This window comes from Ammospiza nelsoni, chromosome 21 (assembly GCF_027579445.1).
Source record: "Ammospiza nelsoni isolate bAmmNel1 chromosome 21, bAmmNel1.pri, whole genome shotgun sequence".
Lineage (NCBI taxonomy): Eukaryota > Metazoa > Chordata > Aves > Passeriformes > Passerellidae > Ammospiza > Ammospiza nelsoni.
Window position 1 is genome coordinate 7842359 of NC_080653.1, and position 14668 is coordinate 7857026.

Here is a 14668-nt window from a genome sequence, read left to right on the forward strand (position 1 = left end):
CTACAAACACACCTTTGACAAACTTTGTGTCTTATGTAACTGTTTCTATTAATTTATTATCAGGATGTCAGTACAAATTGTTATTTTGATGATTCCTTGTCCCCCTACTTCTGAAAGGGAAAGCAACGATAAACACAAGGGAGACTGACCTCAGTGATTTCCTCTGTTCAGACAGGAGCACAATGCGCTCAAACACCATGACAAGGAGGAGTGGACTGTTTAGAATTCCTCCAGCTGTAATCTATAGCAAAAACAAATAAACAAATACGTGACTACAAGATGCGATAATTAATCCCTGCATGAAGCCAACTGTTATCTCTGCTTCGTAGATGGAGATACCAAAGCACACAAAGGCTCAACAACCTACCAAGTTCAACACCCACCACTGTGAGCCAAGGGTACAGTTTAGGAGACCATGTGCTCAACCCATGAGATTTTTTTTCCCTCTTCTGGCCACAACCCAGATACAGCTTGGCCAAGGGCAGCTGAAATACACCCATTTGGTGAGGGCAGCTACACTAGAGCAGTCACCTACCACCTCCTGGGATTGTCACTGCCTGTAGATGAGCTGCTCCTGGCCAAAGAGGCAGCTCCACTTGGCTCCATGGCCTCACCACAGCCAGCCTGCCCCAAACCCACTGTCCTCTGCCACATTGCCCTCAAAAAGCTCCCACCCGTGTCAGGCCTCTCCCATACACACGTCCTGGCCCCATGTATCCCCTTGCTGAGCCCCTCATCTCTCTTGCCTCCCTCCCACACCTTTCCTCATTCTCCCTCAGGCCTGCTGCCCCTCAAAATGCTGTCTGAGCTCAAATGGCCTCAGCAGCAGCCCCTCACCATCTGCTCCCTCAGGCCCCGCTCAGCCCTCAGTGTCGCCACATGGGGCTTCCACAAAACCTCTGTCCCAAACTCCCCTCAGCCAGCTCTCTCCTGTTCTCCTATCCCTCAGCAAGCCCTCACCTGTCCCCTAAAACTGCCCCTCACGCCAAAACCTCTCCTCACAGCTGGTTAGGTTACCCTCTCCTCACACCAACGACCCCTCTCCAAGACCCCCTCACACCAAGGGTTCCGCCCCACATAACCCCTCACAACCGGCTGCCCCCTCCTCACAACAGCCCACCAGACCAACGCCCTCTCCCCACAGAGACCCTCACACAGACACTCCATCCTCGGAGAGACCCTCACACCGAGAGCCGCCCGCCCCTCGCAGCCGGGACCCCTGAGCCCGCCGCTCGCTCCTCACGCAGCCCCGCCCGCCCCCGCGCCACAACTGCCCCTCCGCCGCCCCCTCGCGGCCCCGCCCCTGCTCCCCCCGCCGCCCCCAGCCCCTCCCGCCGGCCGCGGTGGTGGGGGGGGAGGGAGAGGGCGGCGAAGTCTCGCGAGAGGGGCGGGCGGGGGCCGCTGGCTGCGGGCAGCGCGGAGCGGCGGCGGCGGCGCAGCCGGAGCCCGGGCGGCGCTGAGGGGAGGTGGCGGCGGGGCGGCGGCAGCGATCGCGGCCCGGCACACGGACCCGCTCCGCCGCGGCGGCACGGCCGGCGCCGCCCGCCCTCCCGCACGCCGCGTCTCCGCGGCGCGGCCTGGCCGCGGCTCGGCGAGCGGGGCCCAGGCAGCGGCGGCGGCGGTGGTAGTGGCGGCGGTGGCGGCGGCTGAGCGCTCCGCCGCGCCCGCCCTGCCATCTTAGGTGCCGTGCCCCGCCGCCTTTGTGCCCGCCGCGCCCGGGCACCCGCGGGGGCCGGGCCCGACGCCCCTCCGGGGGCGCCTCCCCCCGCGGGGCCGCCGCCCCTTGCCCCGCTCCTCCTCCTCCTTCTCCTCCTCCTCCTCCTCCTCCTCCTCCTCCGCGGGGGGCCGACCGGCGCTCCCAGCCCGGCTGCGGCGGAGGGTAAGGCAGGCAGCGCGGCGGGGGTTCGGCCGGGGCGGCCCCGGGAGGGTGCGGGAGGCGGCGGGTGGGGGGGGCGGCCCGGTGGGGCCGGCGCCTCCCCCGCCGCGCTCTGCGGCAGTGCCGCAGGGTCGGGGCCGCCGCCGCCGAGCACCGGCGGGGGAGCGGGCGGCGAAATGGCGCTTCCCGCGGAGGGGCGGCCGCGGGCGGAGGGATGTTCCCCGCTGTCAGGGGCCGCCGGAGGCCCAGGGCTGGGGCCGGGGCGGCCCCGCGGCCAGGCGTGCCCAGCGCCGCGGCCCTTTTTGTCTGCGGCTCCCCCGGGGGCTCCGCCGGCCGAGCCCCGAACCCCAGAGGGGCTTTGGGGTCCCTCGGAGACCCGCGCGGATTTATGCCCTTTTATTTTTTTCACCCTTCCCTTTTTTTTTCTTTTTTTTTTTTTTTTTTTTTCCTCCATGCCCCTCGCTCCTCCCCAAGCGGTGAGTTTTCAGTGTATATACCATTTTGTTCGGTGCTGGTGTGGGATTTGGCTGAAAGTGACCTATTTTAAAGACCTTTTATTGCTCCCCTCTCAGCAATGCTTGTGGCGGCCGATTCCGTTACCCAAATAGCGTTTCCCAACCATTTTAATTTGTCAGATTAAAACATCTCATGGAGGCTGGATTTCTGTAAACCAGTGTATGGGTATGTCGTTAGAAATATCTCTCACCCAGCTTTGCTGCAAGCATCTTTGGAGCATCAGAGTTGACCTTTGTCACTGTGAAAGCAGAAATAAATACCAAGGCGATACCTGGGAGATGCAGTTGTACCATTGTGTTGGGCGCGGTACAAGAAATGGGGAGGGGGGGAGAGAACCACAGATTAAAATGGTTGTTGTCAAATGTAGATCTTTACATGCCTTCGGAAGAAAATATGACAGATCGGTAACAGCCCTGAGGACTTCTAATATATTTTCTTAGAAAAACGTTTCGTGTTTATCGTGCTTGTCTCTGCTGCTTATCATGGTACGGAGTATTTCATTAGGTGGCATTTTAGTGGCTCTGTTGGTTAAATAGCAGTTGCATTAACTAGTTGAACAAATTGTGTCCTTCACCTTTGACTATTGCATTTTGAGAGCCGTTACAGCAGTGTGCCCATGCATGCCAAGGGCGGATTAATAAGATGTTACCTAAAGGTTTGGATGTTATTGATTCCTTACTATTAATGCTATTTATAGTGCATTTGACATGGCTCTTGTTTTATGTATTTGGATAAAGGTTATCAGCTTGGAATGCTTCAGATGAAACGTTTCAAAAACCCACCATATATATATATATATATATATATATATATATATATATATAAAATTGAACAATATAGTTCAGATTCTCAGTGTCTGAAAAACAGCTTTAGCAGATAGCACATAATAGTGAAAACCGTGGAAAACTGATACATTTTGACACTAGGGAAGGCTTGTTTTCATATTTCAGGATTACAGAATAGCAACTTCTGTTGCAATCAATACAGTTTTTGGTATGCTTTTCTTGAGCCTGTATTTTCCTTGCCTTTGTGCCTCCTCATAGTTAGTGTGCCATAGTTTCTGCTACTTATGTCCAAGGGCAAACCTAATCAACGATTGGCTTGAGCCTTCATATTAGATTCTCCACAACATTGGCCTAGTTCTGACTGGTATGTTTGCCATTTTTAGTACTCCTCTTCCTTTTATCCATTTGCTGAAATACATTGATAAACTTGAACCTCAATTTGTCCTTTGAACTTGATAGAAGGTTTTTCTCCTCTGTTAACAATATCTCAGTGAAGAGAAGGTGGTTCTGATGGAACAGCTTAATTTTAAGTTTTATCCTGCTGAAATACAGCTGCCTGAAGTAAAAACTCTTTGTATAGTTGGATATTATTTTTCTTTTTAAGTTCAATGAATTAAGTGTTGCCTGTAGAGGACCAGATGTTGGCATTAAAATTATGCACAGATAAGGTGGCTTAGGCCTCAAGTTAGACTATTTGAAAAAGTTATCTATGTCCTGCTGTTAAATACCAGTGTAAGCTAAACTGGAGAACTTTTAATGTTTACTTACAGCTAAATAACATTTCCAGTTGTGCAGTTTTCATCTCTAGCTCTATTCACCAGTTTTGTCTCCAGAATAACATGTTTTTAATGAGTAGTAGGACAGTCTCAGGTTTTATGTTTGGTGAGATTCATTAGAAGAGAAACAAATATCACACTAATAATTACATCTTCAGATGTATCCTAGTAGTGGATTTCCTGTAATGAGGATGTTTTGTAGAGAACAATAGATATGGCAGCAATTTCAGAGATTTGTTTTAAAGATGTTGTAGGTAGCTGACTCTGCAGTAGTGAGTTCCACTTTGACACAACCCTTGCATACTCAACATTAGGTGGTTTCCAGGTACTTGGTTTTTTCAGATGTAATTTTCTTTCTAGCAAAGACAGACTGGATGTACTGCTGCTGGTGTCTGTCACTTCTGCAAGGATAAACTTGTAAGGTCATTTCCGAAATATGCCTCATAGAAGTTTTTTTGACAGTATAGGTATTTTGTCAAGTTAGAAGATAATTAGGGTTGATCTGGCTCTCTTTGTGATCCAGAAGTGGTGAGGAAGCTATGGTAAATACCACTTGCCTTATTCCATTCTCAGTGTGTTTTGAAGAACACTCCCATAATCACTAAGATCCTATCTTAGAAGCATTTTCTGTTGTGTTCCTGTTCATATTAAAATCATGTAAACAACATCCTGTTAGATTGAAGTGCATATTAGAAATTAGAAAAATCTTTGGTGTTACCAGGGATGAACCATGCTCTTGCCTTCTGAATGGCAGTGCTGCTGGGGGGCCCTTATCTTTTTCCTGTTCAAGTGTGCTGTGCAGTGTCAAGGATTTTACTTTTATTTCCTTTTGTGATCCTGGACAAAGGGAAGAGCTGAGCTCCAACCCTGGCCTGGAGTCATGTCTGAACTGGAAAGTTTCCTGGGTCTGACAGCAGAGTTTCAGTTCTGTCCTCTCCTGGTTAACCATGCTTGGGACAAGCTTGCCTGTAACAGCACAGAGCAGGATGATTTAATACTTTCTGAGACCCACATCTGTATTTTCCTGTGTAATAGTGAGTGTATCCTACTCTTCTCCACCAAGTGCTCATTCTGGATGGACACAGTGCAGGATGAAGCCCTGGTGTGTGAGGCCTGGTGCTCTTTGGCAAATTCCCCTTACTGAGGTGTCATTCCATTGGCTCTGGTCTTTGATCCTGCACCAGCAGAAAGCGGTTTTATGTCAGCTTGGTGGTCTGAAATGCTCAGTGCACAGTGAGGTGAGATTAGAGACAACCCCAGGGACTGGGCTGCACCACCACAGCCAGCAGTGAGGTTTAAAGGCAGAGGTGGCTGGTGGCACTTTTTGCTAAACTTGTAGTGGTTAGGGTTCAGGATTCTTTGTTTTTATTGTCCTTTAACATGCTGAGGCATTGCTGATTGTACATTGATTTCTCTGTGGAGAAGAGACTGAAAAAGATTCAATGGACAAAGGGTCAGAAAATCACTGAACCCCTCATGTGAAGGGAGAGTCCTTCCTGTGAAAAAGTTTAAAATATAAAAACATGAAATCAGAGGTGAAATGCAAAGTGTCTGGAGGGAAGAAGTGTGCAAAAAATAGTAGGAAAAGATAGAGAGCTGTTTAAAAGCAGAGTTGGCTTTTACACACTATTCCTTCCTCTTTGCCTAAGTGCTCATTTACAGTACGGAACATGGAGGAGGGAACACTTTCTGAAGGCCCTTAGAAACACAATGGACATTAGCCAGCACAGTGGGGGCTCCAAACGTGCTTTTTAAAGCAGTTTTTGAACAAATACTTGATGATCACTGGAATTACAGCATTTTTTTAATTGTGAAAGAGTAGCCATTAGGAACTTCTAATACTTGATGAGAAATCAGTACATTATTAGTCTTGATTTTTTCTTTTCTCACATTCTGCTAAATCTTTGTTTCTTTGCCAGAAGAAAAGGCAAGGTAGCCACTGTAAACAAAACATGAAATTGCCAAAGCAGCAATAAGTTTTGTCTAAACAAAGAAGTTTCTCCAGTTCAATCAGAGCTTGCTGAGGACAGATCTACAGCATTAGTTACACACCTATAGCTTGGAGGTGAGGTTTCCTTTCTCTTAGGAGTTGGTGAGGACAGTCCAACATGAGTTTGAGTGCTGATGGCTTCTTAGTACAACTGGACAGTAGCTTGTAGTTTTGCCTGCTGTATTGCTTGGCTGGAAACAGTTTTGATTTTTCTTTAGGGGTCAGAATGGGGTGACAGCATGAGATTTACATATTGAGTATTGTCCTCAGGATGGAAAAGGCTTGAAATGTTTGGTTTGGGGGAAAAGTTAGATCTTGAGGAAAAAAAGTAGAAGTCACAAAACTCTAAAGCTGGCAGGCTCTTCAGTTTTCTGTGCCTGTGATCTTCCAATGACCCTTATTACACTCCTGGCTACAGCCATACAAATATTTTCTTTAGAGTGAGATGTAATTTTATAAAAACAGTTTTCTGCTATGCTCATTGAGTTCAGCATGTTTACAGGGCAGACTCCTATCAGAATGTGGGGGAACAGTGCCTGTGAGTTTCATTGGAAGCTTTTATTGCAGGTCAGCTTTATCAATCCATATTTGAAAGGAAAATTTCTTCTGTTTACTGTTAATCTCAGAGATTTTTGCTATGGCTTTAGACTGAAAGCCAATATGTATTATGTTTGATTTCTTAAAATGTGAATAAAGTCGCTTTCAGCCTTTCACTTAGTTCACCTAAATTTTAAAACTTCTTTTACTTTCCTTTGGCCTTCTGTCTTTAGTTGAGCACTGCTAAACACAGATTTTGGGGGAGTAGGCCCTGAGGATCAGTCCTTCCCTTTGCATTCCTGGTTCAGCTTCAGCTCACTCTGCTCTGACTGATTTCTAATGTCTGGAAAGCTTTGGGGTCCAGGAGGATGGGAAGGAGGAATATGCAAGTACAAGTGTGTTGGAAGTGTGGGGAGCATTTCTTGTAGCACTTTTGGCTTGTTCCCCATCCATGTGTTCAGTCTGTTTTCAAGCACCCAGCAATCCTTTCTGTTCCCTGACATTCCACTGCTCAAGGGCATTAACAGACCCATGAGCCCATGCCCAGAGAAATGTTGGACTGAGATTTCTTGGAAAGAATCTCATGTGCTATTGCACATATTTGTTATTTTTGCCTCCTTCACCATTCTTAATATGCAGTTCTCATTTCCCACCTCAGTCCCCTTTTAATTGGTGACTGTCCCTCCCTCCTCAGCTGAGATGAGATATGAGGAGAGGTTATTTTTGCTAGTGCTGTTTCTCAAATAGGCCACGGGTTTTCAGTAAGTAGTGCAGTAACTTTCTCCATCAGTATTAGGATTTCTCAAGCTGTGTCCTGGTGGCAGTGCAACACGTTTCTCCTTTAGTTCTGCCTTGCAGTTGTCACTGACATTAACTCCTCCCAGTTCCCACTTCCTTGTAACCCAATCTGAATAAAGATCATGGGATTTGAATGTGCCTTGCTTTGCTGCTGCTGCTCTGGATGTTTGGGTTGTGTCTGTGCTCTTTGTAAACTGTGTGCTGTGATCTTCTTTTTGGCTTTGCCTGTTTCAAGGAGCAGTTGACAGTTGTTAAAATCAGTTCTGGGCCAGCTGTGATTTGATGCGATTAAACTGTGTTAAATGTGTTCCAGAACTGTTTCCTGGCCTAGATAGCAAACTAGTTAAACCCTGGGTTTGGAATCTATTTTGGTATGATTTTGCCCTGTACCCCTAGGTAAGCTGTGTCCCTCTTTGAGGGTCAGACAGAACACAGGGGCTGTGCACAGCACCCAATCTTCTGCCTTTAATCCATCACTCTCCTCTGTCTCCTTGGGCTTTTTAAATTGGTCTTTGCATATCCAAGTCTTGTCTTGGGAATTATGTGCTGGACTGGCTGCACAAATGTGGTTTTGCCACCCATACAGACCAAGGTGCAGTGATCTGATTTTCACTGGCATCAGCTGAGCTGGTACAAACCTCCCTTTATACTGGCTTGGTATATCTGGGTGTGCAGCCAGGCTCTTGGATTGGGGTTTTTATGAGGGCTTGCAACTTCAGTTAAAAAAGAGGGTAACCTTGGCCTTGACAAAAATTCCTGCTGTCTCCTAGAAGTGCATGTCAGAGTTGGGAAGGAAATAATGATACATTTCAGAGGCAGTGCCTTGCAAAGAATGCCAAGCTTCATTTTTATTATGGGTTAATTGCCATATAGGCAAACCCTGAACTCTTACCTGTGTTTTTGGCTTAATTTTCCTTCTTCCCTTTCCACACAAACCCCCTCTAACACATGCTTTGAAGTGTTTAAATCTAGGTTAGTCTCTGGCTGGAGGTGTGTGGTAGAACCTCCTTTTCATTCTTGCTGGGACCTGCCCGTTTTGCAGCAAGAATGCAGGCAAACCCATCTGAATGCTGATCATCTGGCCTTTGTAAGTGATGGAAGGTTATTTTTCCCTTCATTTGGCACAATATATGGGCAAGGAAATCCTAGAGCATCTCCATTCCAGAAGCCACCTTGAGTGGCCAGATCTGTACAAATTGGAGTGCTCATGGAGGGGGAGAGGAGGGCTTGGTGAGGATGCTGGGGCTGAATTTAGGTGGTTGCATGACAATCACTGGAGACATTTCCTTCTGCTCTCAGAAGATGTTGCTGTCAGCTGCTAGCTCAGTAGTTGACCACATTCTTAGCAGATCAGCCTACACATATGTCCTGAACTGACCAGAGAATTCAACATTTCTATTGCTGACTGGAGGGACAGAGCACAGGGAGCCAAACACTAAGATAATCTGTACTTCAGAAGACATCTGAATACGTGTTTTTTTAATCCAAAATAAAATGTTATGGAATAAGGAAGTCTTCATCCTCACCTTTGCTTTGATTTCATTACAATACTGATGATGTAAATTTATTTGCAAAAACAAGACTGGGCAAAAGATTCGTTCCTGATTTGACAATAACATGCAGAGTGCTTTGAATACTAGACTAACGTGAAAATAGTTTACTTATAAAGTGCATGATTTACCTTCACTAGCTCATAATTAGTCACAAAACCATAAAGAACATTTAAAGAATTACTTGCTAGTTTATTGAATAAAAATTTGACATGGAATTTTGGAAAAGCCCTTAAATTTTCCCAGATATTTTAGTGCTTTTTCTCGAATGGCCCTTATATATTTAAAATACTAATTAGCACATTATTTTAAGTCTCTTGTGTTTTCCTCTGTTGTTGGAATTTATAATTGTGGACCACTGGGCAGGTGGGCTGTCACATTGGGCTCTGGAGTTTCTCCAGGGGCTGGTCCAGCACCAGGGTGTGTGATCCACATTTGAATATTCTTCCCATTGCTGTGGGAATCTCTGGTACTGAAAAGTAATTACTCTAGTGACTATAAATTAGTATAATCACAATGTTTTTCTGTAGGTATTACAAATATTTTATGTTTAAACAGAAATAGTTATAATTAATATTAATATGAGAAATGAAATATTAATACACAAATAGCAATTTAAGCTATAGCAAAGAAATATTATCTTACATATGTGATAGTTTTATGCTTTTCTCTGAATTAGCAGGATAATAATAGTAATTCCGTGCTCTGAATTTCACCCACAAATCTCAAGGTATTTCAAATGGATGATAAAGACATATTTATTTTCTACATTTATGAGGTGGGGATGCTGAAGTACAGGTGGAGAAATGAGCAATTTGCTCAGCATGGCTGGTGGTGATGGTGTAGGAGAATTTGTCTCCTTGGCTCCCAGTTTGCATCAGCACCTCCCAGGTTGTGAGGTGGAAGCAGGAGTGTAGGAGATGCTGCTTTGCCTGTGGGGTGTGGTGGAGCAGCACAGGGCTCAAAGCTGAGCAGCAGCACTGTCCCAAATCTCCCTCTGAAACTCTGCCCCACCTGCTGAAAATGCAGGGGATGGGGTTTGGGGTTTCTTGTTTCATCAGAGGAGCACTGTGTAGATTTTTCTTGCCATAATGGCAATTTAATGCTGCTCATGAATAAGCTGGCTAAATCTTGAAAATTTTAATATTCTTTGTTATTATGATCTGACACTTTTTGCTGATTTTTATCTTAACATAAATCTGAAAAGAGCTTTTAATGCATTGTAAATCAGTCCCTGAACTTGATGAACAACAAACTTAAGTTTTTTTCATTTTTGAAGTCAGTCACGCACAGGGATAACCAGGGACTGCCCATCTAAGTTAAAAATATTCCTGTGCATATAAAATGGAAAGACTTGGGTATTGTCTGGACATTTTTATGGAGATCTGTGGAGGCAGAGTGTATCTTTGACCCTGTTTGTGCAGTCTCTGCCACAGCTGAATCTCACCTTTTCTTCAGGGTCTAGTTACTGTGTAATGCAAATGCTCACTGCTGTAAAGAGCTGAAAGGGTTCTCGCCTGGTGCCCTGGGAAGGAAGAGGAGCTCCCAGCCCCTGTGCCTGTTGGGAATCCATAAGCATTGCAGGGTGAGACATTACTCAGCTCATCACCAGTAACTTTCATCTGATCTAGATTCTGCTGTACCTGTCTTTGCAGTGTGGGGATTCATTTAAGGCATATCTGTGCAGTAAAATAGCTGGGGCTTACCTGGAAATAATAAAATTAAAGAGTATTGTTGCTTTAGTCATCCTTTTAAACTAGAATAACCCCCAAAAAGCATTAAAACCTTGAAGTCTGAGTACCTGTGTGAAAGTCCTCAGTATTTTGGGACCTTGTTTTTCCAAAGGATTTTTGTTCCATGTTGCCACATACCTGGAGTGTGAAATTTAGCAAGCTTTCTCCAAAAGCTGCTTTCAGCTTTGAAACTAATGTTACCTGTGCTGGTTTGAAGTAGTTCATACTTGTTTATTATGCCTGTTGCAAAATCTGCCTACCTATTTACATAGATGTTGGGGAAGCAAGGATGATATGGAGCAGCATGAGTGGAAGGAGAGGATGGCGTGAGTTGTGATTCTACTTGTCTGCTTATTTTCTGGTTTGGAGGCAGTGAGCACCTGCTGATTTAGGGGTTTTCTGTATGTGATTTCATGTCTGTGATTAGCATTTCTAAGGACATGACACATACGGTCTCACCACTTAAATACATTCTGTAAATATGTAAACAGAAAATTACAGAGATGGTCACTGTCCAACTGTCCTGACTGGTCTCTGGAGTCAACCCAGCAGGACTCAGCACGCTCCATTGGGCCCATCCAAGACAGCAGAGCTCAGACTTCAAACTTAGAAGCAGAATTCCATCTTGGGTTGGAGTTACCACCTGGTTTTGATGCTTCCTTAAAGGCAATTGCTTGTTTCATTTTCCTTCCTTTTAATCGCTGAGGCAGGAGATTGAGATCTTCAGATAGACCCTGGAATGCACTTACTGTTTCACTGCTGGAAGTCAAATTCTATAGAAAACATCAGCTGCTTTACAGAAATCTGTAATTGCATTTGATCTGAAATCAGTCATTGTTGTGAGAGGCTTTCTCAGGGTAGTTGATCACAGAATGGTCTGAATTGAAAGGGATCACAAGGATCCACAAGGATCATCAGTCCAACTCCTGTGCCCCAAGAATCCCACCATGTGCCTGAGATCTTTGTCCAAACACTTCTTGAACTCTCTGCCTGTGACTGCTTCCCTGGAGAGCTTGTTCCAACACCCTTTGGATGAAGAACCTTTTCTTAGTATTTAATGTAGAGTAATAACAAGACATTTGAGTTCTGAAAGGAATGTGAGATCCTCTGTGAGGGCATATTTTAAAAATATTTTTGGGGACAAAATCTGAGAATAGTCCCTGGTTAGCTGATGTTCCTGGTGGAGCATTGTCCCTAAGTTAATAGCAAGTCTGGGTTTATTTTGCTGCTTTGAGGAATTATTAGTGTTCTGTCTGAACTGAGCTTGTACATAAGGTAGAGATGGCAGTTTTCTTAGTTTCATCTTCAATTACCAAAGAATCACAGCAAAAGCAATCAGATGCTTTGTCACCATTGTGCTGTTCAGTAGGTATAAGTGGAACCATGTGACCACTGAATATTTAGTAACTTCCACTTCTGTAATTCTCTGTTTCTTTCCTGCTTTTTGTTGTTGTTGTGAAAATTAAGTCATAAATTGTTAGAAGCAAGGAGAGCGGTCGTGTGCTATCTAGTTTGGTGTCTTAAATGGAGATTTTCTTCCAAGATTTGGCAGGTATTTCTCACTTAAAACCTGCTATTTCTGAGCTTGCCAATCATGTCAATGTGTTGGGTCAGGAATTAGATGAAGGGTAAATCTCCTTGTGACATGGAGCAGTGAGTGCACATGTTCTGTCAAGGGCCTTTCCTGAGATTTAATAAATACAGACAAGGAATGAACACGTTGTCACCACAAGAGGTGTGTTTGTATCCTGTGCAGGTGCTGCACTCTGCATGCATGCACACCTAGCAGTTCCTCTGCTCCTGGTGCAGCGTGGCTCCTTGCTCTGCAGGAAGGATGCTGCTCAGAGTGCCTGCCTCATACAGAAAAAATAACTTTATAATGCATTTCAGAAAGAGCAGCTTCCAGTTTGCTGAGTGACTTAAATGTGCTGTACTTTGCTTTATTTCATCATGGTAAAAGCCACTTGCCTGTGTAATTCCTAACCAACAATAAAACAGGTATAAACAGGCAGAAAACAATGTAGTGTTCAAGGTATCTCTAGAGGGGAACAGTAGCTAAACACTTTTTAACTTGATTTTTGCCTGGCCTGGAAAGGAGCAGGACTGTCCCCCATTTTCATGGGCTGCTCACACGGGCCAGGGTTCTGAAGGGAATATTTGGTTACCCCCAGCCCCAGTGAGTTTGAATTATGCAGAAGGCAGCACCAGCAGCAGAGCTGGTGCTGTGAGCTGTTGGAGGGAGAGCTGCTTCCCTCCTGTTTGGGTTTGGCTTTTTTTGTGGCTGTGATGTCATCATTGTGCGAGGTCTGCGCCGCCGCCTCCTCCAGGAAAACAAAACGGGGGGACGAGACCTGAATGGCAAATGCAAAAAACAACCAGATCTGATTCTTCCTATCCTCCCTCCCCCTTTGGCTTTGAAAGGAGCTTTCAAGCTGACTTTATACAACAGGAATTAGCTTAATAGAAAAAGAGAGTGAGAGAAGTTGAGTTATTTCTTTTCAGTTGTTACTATCAAGTTCTCAAAAATAACTCCTTCCTGTCTTGCTGGAGGATGGGATGCATGTTTTGTGCCAGATGCAAATATAGGGGCACTTCATGAATATCCAAATATCCCTTTCAGAGATCTTTTATCTTTTAATATAATCTTTCTCTGGTTTTGATTATTTTGGAGATATTTAAATGAGCACTGCACAGCGTCTTCTTGCCGTGCTTATGTGAATTTCTACCAGGGAACTGTCCCATACATTTGAGGTGTTTGTATAGATATCAAGGTAGTACTAGCAGCAGCCTTCCACCAAGATTACTTTTGGGCCCTGGCCAGAGTCAGGGGAGCAGCCAAAACCAACTGCTGGGCTGATACAACCAGGATGATTTTTATTCAAGCCTTTGGAATTATATTAATATAAGAATGTATTGGAATTTTTCCTTCTTTCTGGGAGCCCTTTTGTGGCCTGGCAGCAGTTGGCTCTCATGCAGCTTGTTAGCTATACTGAGCAATACAGTTCCTGCAAACATGGATAGGTTTATTCTTTTTCAGGCTAGAGCTTCAGATACTCCCTCATTCAGAATGACTTTGCAAAATAATCTGCAGAGAGGCCTTTTGAGGCTTTTGGAGGCTCTAAACTGGGTATTGATATTGAGAGGATGGGCTGGTGGTCTCTGAGAAGCTGTCCAGATGTATTAAGAACTTCTGAGCAGTGAGCAACACTGGAGCTGATATTTTTTGCCCTGTTATGTTCAAGAACCTTAATTACTTCTTGGTTGGTCTTTATAGCTTGTGTCCAAAAAGTAAATAGTGTTTTCTGGCATGGCCTGTTGAGCTCTCAGTAGCTCCCTGTCCAGCTGGGCTGCTCGGGTGAGCTGCATGCATGATGAGGGAGCAGTTCTTGCTTTTTGCTGGTTGGTTGTTAGGGATGTATCTGCCCAAGGTATCAGGAGGTTGTCCTACTTTCCCAGTTCAAAAATCCAAGATCCTTAGAATTTATAAAATGGACACCTGATGTTCCCTTTGTTTATTAGCCAACATGAACAGTCAGAAAATAGCTCTTCTTCTAATACAGGAATTGTTGCTTGAAACTTTGCAGTTGTTTTTTTTTCCTCTTATTTGTCTGTTCCTACTGACAAACAAAAAGGCAAAATCCATTATTCCAAACTGCTGAAAGAGGCTTCAAATTGCCAGGTATGAAATTATGCTGCTTGTTCCGTTACCAGTAGGAAACGGCATGTGAGATGTTTCAAAACCTACAAAGGAGAAAGTTCTTTGTATGTGTGAATTTAGTATTCACAAAAGGTGTCAGATTGACAGCCATGGAGATTGTGGAGATCAGAATTTTATTTATCCCTGGAGAAGGTGCAGTGCAGACTGCAGTAGTGCTAAAATGTCCTGTATTATTCTGCTGTTCCACCCTACCTGTGCCCTTCACACGCAGCCTCTTGGGGTGAGGAGCTCCTCCTTTCTCTGTGCCCCTGCAGGGAGCTGGCTGACAAAAGGATGTGAGGGTGGTTTTTGTGTGTGTGATGTGGGTGCTTGTCTCCTGAAATCTAAAGAGATGTGGAAGGAATTTGATAACATCTACTTCTAAACAGCCACTGGAGCAGAGCCAGCCT

General features: G+C 45.1%; 1 protein-coding gene across 2 annotated transcripts in view; it reads left to right on the top strand.

The window, feature by feature from the left end:
- Nucleotides 1–1774: 1774 nt before the first annotated feature.
- TAOK1 (TAO kinase 1) overlaps nucleotides 1775–14668 on the top strand; it is a 65191-nt gene continuing 52297 nt past the window's right edge. For both annotated transcript variants that reach the window (XM_059487207.1, XM_059487208.1), the window contains exon 1: nucleotides 1775–1879. The gene's annotated coding sequence lies outside the window, so the exon portion shown is untranslated. The remainder of the gene's footprint in view (nucleotides 1880–14668) is intronic.